At 33.7% G+C, this 12547-nt stretch overlaps 1 protein-coding gene across 3 annotated transcripts in view; it reads left to right on the top strand.

Annotated features, from left to right (window-relative positions):
- Positions 1-12547, top strand: part of LOC134710332 (uncharacterized) — a 167099-nt gene that overhangs the window by 126520 nt on the left and 28032 nt on the right. The window lies entirely within an intron of this gene.

The raw sequence follows: 12547 nt of genomic DNA, 5'->3' as shown, positions 1-12547 counted from the left end.
GTAAGTGATTTTTTTCTGAAGGTAGGAAATTGGGTTGATTTTTTCAATCGGTATTTTTTTCAGAAATTTCAATACACACTCTGTTTTATCAAATTTTATTCTGTACAAAACAGTTACGGACAGAAAGTAACAGAAAAAAGTCACAGGACAAAAAAAATCACAATTCAGTTTTGAGGTTAGTTTTCTTTGAACACGAAAATACTTCTTTTGAAAAAAAAATGTATTTTTCTTGAAGTTTTATTTATGAAGCAACTTTGTAATAAAAATTTATTCAATAAATATCAATAATTATTAAATAATTGTTACGAAAACAAAATGTCAACGAGGCTTAAATGGCTTCATTTTGCCAATAAATATATATCCTTTGCACGATTAAAAACCAATACATTTTCATTTATCAAGGTTAATGAGCTCCTAAACTTAGAAATGAATATATGTTAAAAAATATAAAAATATTTCAAAATATATTTAACAATTATCAAAAAAATATTTGTGACTTTGTCCTATCAAATTTGTGACTTTTTGTCCGTTTACCTCCTCGGACATATTTCAGACCTCATCTTGAAATTGTCTTATGAAGGTCTTAGTAAAGATATCCTAAACTTGTCGCAAGTTCTTTAAATTTTCAAATGGATATAAATCTTGACAAACAGTGTTTGCTTTATTTATTTATTTTCGGTTTCATGTCCAGTCTGTATTTATACCATATGTTTGTCTTTTCTCAATATTTTTCAATATATCCGTATATACCGATTACAGAACACGGTTCGTAAATCTTCAACTTTAATACCAATTTAACTCGAGACGGGTTTTTATTTGTGAAAAAATCAATATTATTTCGTTGGAAATCACTTTCCCCCATTTCATAAATAATTTCAGTTCCTTGGTGCACTTATCAAACTACTTTCTGGTCCTTTGTGCTCGATAATACTTACATAATTTTCGTAGTTTTGGTAAAGTCTCGGTATTACAACAAAAAATTTTAAGCATACTAATTGACGTTTTAATCATTAAAATCAGAGACATATACTCTCTGTTTATATAATATTATAACTAGTTAAAAAATTTCACATACATGAGATATCGCATAGCCCGGATATGATGTCGGTTCTAAACTGATACCGGTGACAACACCAAATCTTACATTATAAAAATCGCAATTTTTAATGAGATTAATTTTTTTTTTTTACATTTTTCTTCAGGAATTATAATAATTTTATGCTTTAAAGGGAATTTCAGGTCCTTCGTGCTCTTATCAAACTTCTTTGGGGTCCTAAGTGCTCCTTTGTGCTCCTTTGTGCACAAAGGAGGTCCTTTGCGGTGTTTTTAGAGACCGACATTTACCTGACAATCTTGAATATTGTATTTTCTCAATGGAATAACATTACATTCATGTGACCATCAGAAACTAAGACAAAAATGATATTTTTAATGGTATTTATCAAAACTTAAATATTTGAAAATATCTTAGTAGAATATGAATTTGCCAAATAAGGAAGAATTATAATCTAGCCTAGTTCAACATTGGAGAAATGACTCAAGTTGAACGTTGATACTGATTCCATATTTTATTATAGTCCCACCACATACAAACATAAAATGAGAATCACAGAAATAAACATAAAACATTAAAACATTTGCATTGTATGAACCTATCTTAAAATGATTAATGACAGACTTTTAAGACACAATTTATTTACTCATTTACATTTAAAATTTACAGTGTCCACCTGTAATACATGAAAATAAAACTTTTTTTTTCTTTGAGAACTAGGAAATAAATTCCGTTTCTTTTCAATAAAATATTGTTGGGTGTTTTTGGCATCTATAGCAGCGACATTGCAGTTATTAAATAAAGATATAAAAATTTTCGCTATTTGTTAAAATGTTCATTAAAATGTTCAATATTTGTCTTAAATCGACATATAATGCATATGGGCATTTTAAAATGACATGAAGTTCATCTTCAATAGTAAAGCTACAACACATGTCATCTCATGGACTTCTTTTCTTTAATACTCTCCAGTTTCTTTTTTTTTAGTGGAGGTACCCCACAACTAAATTTTGCAAAAGCACTTTTGTTTTTAATTGACAATATTTTTAACAAATAACAGTTGGCCATCTGTATATTTTTAAGCCCATTTCGCTCAGTTGAATAGAAATTCCAATTTTAACTGTTCTGTCGTAGTAATGTCAATATCATGTTATTGTTTGTACGTACAATATGTATTATTATATCAAAATGTGTCAGTCCCAGCCAAGATTCACTGAATAACCGCGAAATGTTTACAGATGATAAAAAATTTACACAAAAAGTCATGAATCTGAATGAACGTTATGTAGGATGAAGTTAATTAAGTGTTCACAAGAAAGTAAGTATGAATGTAAATTTCATTTAAAGTCAGAACATATATAAATACACTTTAACCGTGAGAAAAAGTATAAGCTTTGATGAGCTCTATAAATGATGTTATATATTTATATATATATGTTTTATATATGTGTAATTCAGTTTTATATGTTTTACGGAATTGTACAAGTGATGTCCGGAAACGCCTTTTTGTTTTAGGCTCTCTTATTAAATGTCGTTGACGTAAGATGTGTTTTTGTTCATGAGCTAGTCGCAACCCCAACACTTATATAATTACGACGAGGCGATATCGTTACATGGTGGAGTGACCCTAAAAAGATTATTAGGAGACAATTTAATGAGAATATTTGCTGTTTTTAAAAGACATTTTAATTATTTTTGAAAATGTGACTCCCGTTGATAGTACATGTAGACCCCATACACGAGGACGACACACGTGGTTGATTCGTCAATATGGATAAATTATGAGAGCATTTTGACCAGTGACTATAGCATTATACAAATATATATTCATTTATAACACAGTTTTTTTTTCAACATATCCAAAGACATTTATTTTTCACATCAATTCGCCATTATAAATGAGTCTTGCCCGTGTGAGTAAACAAGTGCGTAATTTAGAGCAGAGACTTCACCAAGCGCCTCTTTTGCGCACAATACCTGTAATATTGTCTGATAGTAAGGCCAAATATTTAGCCAACACTATTGACTGGTCATCGCATCCTGATAATAAAATATTTTGGTGGTGGAAAAGTGGTGCGGACACTGAAACTCAGTTTACTTGGCTAAAAGACAACTTAGAATCTAAAATTCAGGAACTTTCTTCACAACATTTTACAATTTACATTTGGCTAGGCACTTGTGACCTGACAGAAAAAACTGGAAAATTTATTAAATTACGATCGAGTAATAACGAGAGAGTAAATTACATATGTGAAACATACAAACAAATTTATAAGTTCCTTTCCGATTATCCGACAATTAAAGTTGTTTTTCTCGAGCTTCCGTATTACTCAATTTATTTGTGGAATTTGTTCCAACAACATCCTGAACCAGAGCAGTTTCGTGTGCAGGATAGACTGTTAGAATGTCAGATTGCCGAGGTCAATAAATTTATAAGGGAAACAAATATTTTGCTTCGTGTTCATTCACCAGATTTTGGCTTGGACCTTCTTAAAGTAAGAAAACACCATGGACGCCCGCCTGTTTATTCAAATAACTATGGTCTATATATAGATGGTATTCACCCACATCCATATTTGGCCCGTTTGTGGTTGATTCGAATTTTACTTAGGATAGTTGAAGATTGCCAAAATAAAGATTTATCATAGTATGCATTGCCTGTACTTATTTTCGTTTACGTAGAATGTGAGATTTATCTCATTTCTGCTCGTCTACTTACAGCTGAGCGTACAGTATGTGAGATTTTTCTCATTACTGATTTTTCCGTGTGATATATATAAAACATTGTATTTTATTGGGTAAATGTCGGAATCTGACAACGAGTCTGTATTTACAGACGATTTTCTGTTGTATAATCAAATAACAGATGACTTGGAACCCGATATTGGCTCTTTATTGCAACCACCGGCTTCTCCACTACAGTTAAATACTTCGTTCAGTTTGCTAAATGTAGAGACGCCAGCTACCCCTGTCTGGACAGCATTTGATCAATTTCATACCTCAGAATTAACCAATTCTAGTACGCCAAATACCGTAGTTTCTTCAACACTTGACGACGACGTTCAACCTTCCACATTAAATTTCAAACATAATTCTTTTCACAAAATGGAAAAGTTAGCCAATTGCCGTAAATTTGGGGGATACCCACATGAAAATGCATTTCAGTTTTTGAGTGAGTTTGAGTCCTATGCCGTGTTACATCATATAGTACCGGAGGAGGATGCTAGAAAAATTGCCGCTTTTCATTTACACCTTTGTGGCCCAGCTCTTACTTGGTTCAATACTCTTCCAACCGACAATAAGCAAGTATGGCAAACTTTTGAACAGGTTTACAAGAAGCAGTATATTGATATTGATTTTCGAAGTCCAACTATACTTCTTGAAGGTGAAATATTTGAAACATTAACACTTTCAAAAGGTCAATCAATTGATGATTTTTACGCTCAACTACTTGAAAAAGCAACAATTTTGCACAAAAGTGATCACGAAATATTGATTAAATTTATAAAGGGTTTGCCTGATCAACTCGCCTTTTTTGTTAGGGCAGGTCAACATAGTGATAGCGCGAATTGCCTAGCAGCTGCCAAAATGGGCGAAGCTTACGGTTATCGAAAGGACGATGCACTACATGTAGCTGCTGTTAGTAAATCTGCCAATAGGATACCCACTGTGGCGAAAGATGTAAACAATTATAACACTGATGTGGTGAGTGAATTACAAGGTCAAATAAACAGTCTAACTCAAGCAGTATCAAAACTTGCAACCATTTTTTCTCAGCAAAAAGACAATACTCGTGATGTACAAGGAAATGATAATTTTTCTCGTTCACGAAATCGAGATCGTCAGGTATATCAATCTGACCGTGGTTTGTGCCGTAAATGTCATGCGCCTGGACACTTTGCGCGTGCTTGCAATTGGAATGAACAGGGTAATATAGATTTCTCTTTTATATGTCATATTTGTGGACAAACGGGCCATAAGAGTCCACAGTGTGTAAACAGTTCGGGAAACCGGATGAACCCGGGGTTCACAGGGCAGGACCCCCGGGGCGGCATGTAGATAAAATTTCTGTACACGAGTCTGCCTATTTTAACATTTCTGATAAATCGGTAAATTATTCAGAATCAACTGAATGTACAAGTGACGACGATTCAACATTTGTTAGTAAATTTTTGTACATGCCTGTGAGAATTGCAAATCTGGAAATTTCAGCATTAATTGATACAGGTAGTTCAATAAATGTCATGTCGTCGCAACTTTTTAATTCAATACCAGATTCATTGAAGTCCGAGTTCAGTGCTACGAGTGACAAAATTACTTTAGCGAATAATCAAACAGTGCAAATTTATGGAACTGCTAAGGTTGAGATTACTGTGCCTCAAGGAAAGCACTGGATTCATGTATATATTTTAGTGCAAACATCGCATCCTTTAATTTTAGGAACGAATTATTTATATTCCAAGAATATCGTTCTTGACTTTGGTGATTGTCGCATAAGATCTAAACATTTCAAGGTTTTAACTCAAAGTCCCGCTTCTATACCTCCGAATTCAGAAGTCCTTATTTGGGGACACGTAAATGGAAAAGTGCAATATGGAATGCAAGGTATATGTACTTCCAAAATATCTAAAGACCGAGGAGTCATAATATCAAAAGCTGTAGTGACAGTAAATCGAGAAAAACAAGTCCCGATTAAAATTTTGAATTTTACTAATGAAACTGTACATTTGAATAAAGGACAGATTTTAGCGGAGCTTGAACCATTTTCTAAGGATCATGTATGTATGCCTTTGAGTGAAAATAATGACACTCATTTTGTTCAAAATATTCAATTGTCGACTGAACCGGTGAATAAAGATACTGAGATCGACTCTAATAATTTATGTCTTATTTTAATATTCCCGAATACTTAACTGAAGTACAGAAATCGACATTGATTGAATTTTTACATTCTAATAAAGAATTATTTGTAACCGAGGAAAACCCTGACTTAGGCTTTACCAATGTTGTTCAACACCAAATATGTTTGAAGCCCGACTTTAAACCGAAACACGAACGTTCATATCGTTTAACACCGGAAAAGAAGGATATTCTAAGACATCATTTAGATGAACTTTTGCGACAAGGTGTAATTGCACCAGTAGAGGAAACAGAAGATGTTCCTATTACAAGTCCGGTGGTACTTGTGTCGAAAAGAACGTATCAAAAAGACAAAGCAAACGCTTCACCGAAAGAGACTAGTTTGTCAAAATTTCGTTTCTGTTGTGACTTTCGGTATTTAAATTCCATGACTCAACACTTTTCTTATTCAATTCCTGATTTACAAGATCTCACTGAATCGTTTTCTACAAAAACACCGAATTTTCTAACTTCAATAGACTTATCATCTGGATTTTTTCAGTTACCGATTTCAAAAGACAGTCAACGTTACACCGCCTTTAATACCTGTTTTGGTACTTTCAAATTTTTAAGATTACCGATGGGACTGAGCTCATCTCCAGCATCTTTTCAACTGTTGATGGATAAAGTACTTAAAGGATTAACTTTTAAATCATGTTTGTGCTATCTTGATGATATCCTTATTGCATCCGAAACATTCGATCAGCATATTGAAGATTTACGAAACGTTTTTCAGAGACTTTCGAATGCTGGTTTAAAGCTGGGACCCAAAAAGTGTAGCTTTGCTCAGAACTCTTGTATATACTTAGGTCATAAAATTTCAAATAAAGGAATTGAGCCGCCACCGGACCGTGTTCAGGCCATCGTTGATTATCCTATACCAAAAAATGTGAAAGAGTTGCGCCGCCTTGTTGGTTTATTTAATTGGTTTCGGAAATACATAAAAAATTTCAGTGCTGAAATGGAACCTCTGACGAGACTTTTAAAGAAATATGAACGTTTTAGCTGGACCGATGAACAACAACGTGCATTTCAGAATGTTAAATCACTTCTGCTAGATTCTCCTATTCTGGCCTTTCCAAACTTCAATTTACCATTTAGACTTGCTGTAGACTCTTGTTGTAAAGGGATTGGTTACGTGCTATATCAGAAAACGAGCGAAACTGATGAGATTCGTGTTATACGATTCGGATCTAAAGCACTTAGTAAATGGCAGAAATCATATGGCCCAACAAAGCTAGAATTACTTGGCATGGTTACCGCCGTTTTAGAATGTTCATCATACCTACGAACAAAGCCTTTTGTTATAGAATGCGACCACCAAGCATTGAAACCGCTATTTAGCAACCAACTGAAAGGCGCCATTTATGAGCGATGGATTGCTATTTTGCAGCAATATAATTTTGAAATTCAATACAAACCTGCGAGGGAAATGCAAGTTCCGGATGCTTTGCCACGATGCATGCAAGAGACTAGTAACGCCTTCGAAAGTCCAGACGAGCAAGATCCGTACTTCCCATATGAACCGGAAAATACAGGTCAAATAATTGTTCCAGGAGGTATTCAATTGACCACTTTATTACATGACTCGGATACTAGCGACAGTAAAAATTTACAATTGAATAATATTGGTATGTCTGTGACAGTTCCGATGTACACCGTCGATAATAGTGTTCCACGCAAAAATGTATTATTTCAGCCACAAAATGAATATGATGCCGACACTGAAGACATTGATCAACAGTTTGCACGTGTAGCAAAGAAACGTAAACCGCGAAAAACGATACAAATTTACCCACGAAAGAAATATAACGTAGTGAAAAAATCAGAACCTTTGAATAAACTGACAGATTGTGACTCAAAGTATTCTCAAATATCGATTTCTGATCAGTTGAACCAGTTTGAAAAAGTTTATCAACAAATCACTCAGTCGACTAATTTACCAAAATCGAATCAAATATTTGATCAAAGTATTGATAGTGCTACTTCTCAATGTGATGCAACATTTTTCAATCAAAGCACTGAAAGTTCTCAAAATGAAAAGTCAGACAAAATATTTAATCAAAGCACTACAAGTGATAATGTACAGGATTTAGACAAAATATTTGAGCAAACGACTGACGTTAATGAAACGCAGGTTACTTATATTAGTGAAAATGAAATCACGAACAATTATACCAACAAACGAGACTCTGATACTGGTATTGATAGTGATCCAAATGTAAATATTTTGAAATCGATTGACATTTTTAGGGAAAAGGGATTTAGTATAGAGTCGATACATGAATTGCAGCGCAATGACACAACCTGCAGACCGTTAATTCAGTATCTTGAAAGAAACGAACTACCAAAGCTGCAGAAAGAAGCCCGCAGACTTCTTTTATTAATACCAAATTTTCACTTGATCAATGGAATATTATTTCATACACGAAATAGGAAATCAGTGCGTGCAAAAACAATGAAGAACTTTCAGCTAGTTGTCCCGGAAATTTCACTGAAAACAATAATTGCATTACATCATGATTCGACATTAGGTGGACATTGTGGTATACAAAATACTCTTGATTTAATCCAAGAACAGTACTATTTTCCGAATTTGAGTGAAAAAGTAACTGATTATATTCGTTCATGTCATGAATGTCAAAGCAGGAAAAATACCACACTAAAAACAAAAGCGTCCATTACATCATTTCCTACGCCGTGTGCACCATTTGAAGTTTGGGAAATGGATCTTCAATATGGACCCGTCCCTGTCTCTCGAAGTGGCAATTCTTACATTTTTACTGCAATTGACTTATTTAGTAAATACATGTTTGCAGAGCCGATACCTAACACTGATCCGTTAACAGTCGGAAATGCTCTTTTTAAATTAGTCACGCAATTTGGAGTTTGTCGAACTATCGTTAGTGATCAAGGATCGGAATTTATTGGTAAATGTTTCCGAGAAGTTTGTCGTTTATTGGATATTATTCAGGAATATACCCCTAGCTTCGCTCATCATTGTTTGGGAGCATGTGAGAGACCTCACAGAACTTTATCGGAAAGACTAACACCGTTTATTGTAAAAGGAAAACCATGGGAGGATGTATTACCGGGAATAGTATTTTCGATGAACAATACGCCAAACCAAAGTGTTGGATTTTCGCCTTTTGAAATAGTGTATGGGAAAAGACCCCACTTTCCGTTGTCTTTGCATATTAAGGACACAGACTTTTCGTCTGTACCTAAAGATTGTCATGCGTATCTCAAACAGCAATGTGAAAAGTTGAACCTTATACGTACTGAAGTCGAGAAAAATGCTATTAATTCACAAGTTAAAATGGTTGACCGAGTAAATAAGGACAAAATACCAAATATTTCATTTAATGAAAACGACTATGTTTATTTGTCGAAAGAACCAACCGGGTCAGGACAAAAATTTAAGAATAGATTTGCCGGTCCATATGTGATCTCAAGAGTAAATAGTCCTCATATGTACACCTTAAAGGACCCAAACACGAACAAAATATTATCACAGCCAGTGCATATCAATAGACTGAAATCTGCGTATGTGAGAAAACCAAATCCGTCAAAATATTTTATGGACCCTGTTCATACGAAACTAGACGATGTTGAAGTGCAAGATTATACATCTATGAATGAGGATAATACGCCTGTTCAGGAAAACCAAAACACCAATTATGACAATTTATCTGATAATACAAGCCAATCAGACAATATTTTGATTGTTGAAAATAGTACAACCATGTCTCGCCCAAAGCGCACTAAGAAATTACCCGCTAGGTTCAAAGATAATAATTTCATTCATTTTAGTGAGGTTGACGTATCTAGCGATTCAAAGTCTGCAAGTCAGTTAAAAGTGAAAAGATTCCTAGCGCACAAAATAATGAATGGAAAAAGAACGTATCTTGCTCATATAGTTGGTGAACCAGCTCAACACGCTATGTGGCTTCAAGAACATCAGCTTGGACCGAAAGCCAAGGCCAAATTAAAATCTCGACCTCCGCCAAAAATTTAAACATTTTTATTGTCATAACATCATCTTTATTTAATTAGCGTCCACCATTTATATACTCGTTAGATTTATCTCATGAGTACATGCCCGAAACTATTTGTCTGTGAGAGTTTTCTCATGACTACATGCGCAATATAACTGTATATATTCACAAGTTGCTATTTGTCTGTGAGATTTATCTCATGACAATTTAATTAAGTAGCTATGTACAACGTAACATTTATCGAAATTTGGAACATCGACTCATGATATTAATAATTCGTCAAGGATCTGTGTGATATTGTTAGTGCCGTGTGTATTTTATTCTACCGCAAACTTACTTGTGAGATTTATCTCATAGTGAGATATCCGTTTACTGGATATTCGTAAATGAAGACCAAGAGGCAAAAGAGAAAGATTAATATGAACATTTATTGCATGTTCCCTATTATATTTTGTATTATTATGCATTGATGTGATTATTATATATGATTCCGGCATCACTTACATTTTTGCTACTTAAATATGATTATTGAAATATCGTTTTTTGTATTCATTATTGATAACATGAATAATATTTTTTGATTGATTAACATGTTTTTGTTTTGTATTGAAGCTTTTATTAGAATTTAAGGGCAGTTAGCCTGAATTACTTTTGAAAGGCAAATTTTATTGACTTTAGAACATGTAGCTAGAGGATTTACTTGTTGTTTTTCACCCTCCATTTTGAATTTCGAATTATGAATATCGTATTTGTATGTAATTTTATAAGTTCGAAAGTTGCAAGGATTAGTTAAAGACTTAATCGAATTGTCAAAACTTTATAAAGGAAACTACACTTTATTTTATGAAATGAACATTGTTTTTTTCTGTAGTGCTGATTGTTTATGAAATAAGTTTAATAACCCCAAAACATGGAAATTGGAATAGTAAGGCATAGATAACCAAATGAGATTGTATGAATATCTGTCAATGACTTTTATATGTTAATCACGAATAACCTGAGTAGTATTGCTGTGAGTAGTATGGTTCACGAGAAATTCAGAGTGCATGAGAGTTTTATGAGCTGATCTTGAATTGTATTTTTGTGTGAGACTCTTTGAAAGTGTGCATATTTTATCACGTTTAGCATTTATCTACAAAATAAGAGTAAGGACTCTGGTGATTTCATAGTATTTTATATCATATGATATTTAACTGTCACGTTCATGACGAGCAAGATATTTTTATACATGTAGTACTCCGCAATTTGTTCCAAGATGCTTATTCCACCAAGTTATCCATACCAGTTACTTGTTCGTTAAGATATATTTTGAAAGATAGAGAATTTTGAATATTTTGAAAGTTAGAAAGATAGTGTTGTAATATTGATCATGTATTTTTATTTGATTGTGAATCTGAATTCCATATATGCAAAAATTCATTGGGAATTTTCTTTCTGCCGGGGGATGTTATATATTTATATATATATGTTTTATATATGTGTAATTCAGTTTTATATGTTTTACGGAATTGTACAAGTGATGTCCGGAAACGCCTTTTTGTTTTAGGCTCTCTTATTAAATGTCGTTGACGTAAGATGTGTTTTTGTTCATGAGCTAGTCGCAACCCCAACACTTATATAATTACGACGAGGCGATATCGTTACAATGACTATCATATAAAAACCGCAATGAATGAACGTAGCAAGATTAGAGATGAAATTTTGACAAATGCATGTTATCAGGGTTGCGTTCAATATCGTAGAAGCTACGTAGCTGCTATCAATACCTATGTAGCAGCTAGTTTATAGCTACACATTCAATAGTCAAAATCTACGTAGCCCTGTGTAGCCACTATGATATTGAACGCAACCCTGATGAACACAGTTATACACAATTGACGAACACACTATACACGGTTAAGAATGAATGATCGATGAACGCACGATACATGCACGATACACGATTAAGAATAAACGATGCAGGCACATTACACAGAAAATACACAGAACGATGAATGATGAGTGCACGATTGGTGCATGCACGATACACGCACGATGCACGCACGCAACACACACGATACACGATTAACGCACGGAATAATGGTCAGTTTTTTCTAAATGCCTTCAGATGATTGGGCTGATATTGGTATGTGAGTATACCATGATGAGTTACAGGTCAAGTTTATGTTTAGTTACGCTTCACTAATTTTTGCCAAAATTAGTGGCTTTGGAGAGTTATATGGAGTTTTTAAAGCTTTAAGATTTTGAGATGTGAGACTACCATCATGTTTGTGTCCACATGTGTTGTTGAAATTGCAGATTTTTTTAATTTTTGAGACAGGGCTATTCATGTCTTTTCGACACATCAATGTTTCAAGTAGAAATCTTCAATTACACAGTATTGCACAATATAATTTTAAGATCTTTGACCACATTAATTTTGTTTCGAAAACCTGTATTATATGTCAAAAATTTGATCACAATTCAAATTCAGGCAACATCAAATCTAAATATTTTGTCAAAATTTGCCTCAACTATTCAGGGTTTGGCTTCTGCGGACAATAAGGCTGCGCTCAGCGAAGCATTTTATTAAATCTAGCGTACTTTTGTTTTACTT

This window comes from Mytilus trossulus, chromosome 3, assembly GCF_036588685.1.
Source record: "Mytilus trossulus isolate FHL-02 chromosome 3, PNRI_Mtr1.1.1.hap1, whole genome shotgun sequence".
NCBI classification, from domain to species: Eukaryota; Metazoa; Mollusca; class Bivalvia; order Mytilida; family Mytilidae; genus Mytilus; species Mytilus trossulus.
The sequence above is the reverse complement of the archived record's forward strand: the minus strand, read 5'-3'. Positions and strand labels throughout refer to the sequence as shown.